The sequence below is a fragment of the Chelonoidis abingdonii genome, chromosome 11 (assembly GCF_003597395.2).
Source record: "Chelonoidis abingdonii isolate Lonesome George chromosome 11, CheloAbing_2.0, whole genome shotgun sequence".
Lineage (NCBI taxonomy): Eukaryota > Metazoa > Chordata > Testudines > Testudinidae > Chelonoidis > Chelonoidis abingdonii.
The window spans coordinates 37,149,846-37,151,867 of NC_133779.1; positions in this window are offsets into that span (position 1 = coordinate 37,149,846).

The following is a 2,022-nucleotide window of genomic DNA, read 5'->3' on the forward strand; positions in this document are numbered from 1 at the left end:
CATTTTTAATTAGCTGCACTTCAGTTCTTTCACTGCTTTTTAACACACTAAGAAACAGTTTTCACCAGCCTTGAAAATATCCAGCCCTTTGCAAAGTCAAATCCAATTCTCATAATAACCTTGCTTTGACCTATTTATCTATCAGTTATGTAATTTAGTCTTTAATTAGTATACAGTATATCTATTAACTGGTCCAATTCACATGGCTTAGCTTTAATGCACAGGTCTGTAACATAATGATCAACGGTCTCATTTGGCACCAAAGAAAAATCTGCTTTTCCCAACTGACTTTCTTGCATGGATCACAGTGTTCCAAGAATTTTTGAAGGATTGCATGTTGCCATTTCAAGTCCCCTTTGTGTTACCACGAGCTTGTACCCTAGCTCACCAATATTTGGGGCCTGTTTCAGGAAAAAGTGTGGGGAACTTCACGCTCCCAGATTTCTCTGCCATGCCACCTGCAAATGGTATCCCTGCTCCAGATCTCTCCCTGGCTCCCTTCTAATCTGCAGGATGCAGGTAGCTTCATTTGAGGCAAAGATTCCCTTCGATACCATGTGATAAAGAGTGACACAGGGGAGTTGTGGGGGCAGGGTTACAAAAGGTTATGTCCCCCTCACCTGGCAGAAGGAGGATCCACTCGCTCCCGTGGCTACTGTTACAGCCCATTTGGGAATCCCAGGTCTGAAAATTCCTAGCCTTAGATGCCATGTCAAATTTCAGCTCTGGAGTTACTCATCGCCAGGACATAAACCAAGGCCCCTGCAGACAACACGTTACAATAGCTCAGCTGATATGGCTCTTCCGTCCATAGGCCAAGTCCCGCAGCATTGTGGGCGCCTACCCAATGCTGACGCTGCAGTTCAGGGAATCCCGCACTGCTAGAGGGGCCATCCGGTCACGGGCATGGCATTAAACGGTGGAAATGAAAGATTCTGTGGCACTTCCTTTATCACTCCATACCAGAGATTGTAATAGCCGAGGGGGTGAGACCGTAATGTCCAAGGCCTGCTGCATGGCTGGGTTTAATTGGCTGTGTTCAGGCTGAAGAAACCCAATTCAATTAACTGCCAGGAAACGGTCAGTAGCTTTGGGGACTCTCAGGTAACTTCTCCAGCTCCCACATTGCAGGGCAGGGAAGGAGACATTTTAAAGGGGAGTTGCATTCAGCACAGCGCAGAAGAAGAGACCCGGCGTGTGAAGAAAACAGTCTAGTGACGGAGAGGATGATGGTGGTGATTGATTTGTATCTCAGTAGGGCCCAGAGGCCCAAGCCCCATTGTGTTGGGCCACGGCCAGACAAGGAACAGAAAGAGGGGCCCTGCCCCAAGGATCTTACAGCCCAGGGCCACCCAGAAGATTCAGGGGGCCTGGGGCAAAGTGTGGGAGCTGTGGCGCTTGTATTCACCCAGCGGCGGTCTGGGTCTTTGGCGGCATTTCGGCTGCGGGGGGGGCCCTTCAGTCGCTCTGCGTCTTCGGCCCCCCCACTGCCAAAATGCTGCCAAGGACCTGGAGTGATGAAAGGGTCCCCCACCGCCGAAATGCTGCCGAAGACCCGGAGCAACTGAAGGGCCCCCTGCCGCTGAAATGGCGCCGAAGACCCGGACTGCCGACGGGCCAGGGCTCGCGGGGCATTCCGGCGGCGGGGGGCACTTCAGTCACTCTGCATCTTGCCCCTTGCCACCGAAGACCCAGACCACCGCCGGGCCAGGGCTCACAGGGCCCCAGTGGGGCCCGGGGTAAATTACAGCCTGCATTAAACAGAGTCCTAGGGGGAAAAGGGGATACGCATTAGAGCAGGGAGCTGCACTGAACACAGCCCAATAGGGTGACCAGACAGCAAGCGTGAAAACCCGGGACAGGAGGTGGGGGGTAAGAGGAGCCCATATACAAAAAAAGCCCCAAACATCGGGACTGTCCCTATGCAATCGGGGGGGGACGGAAATGTGCGCCGGGTGCAGGAGCTGCTCCCCAGGCTGGGAGCGGACACCCCCAGCGCAGGCGAGGCAGGAACGACCCCCC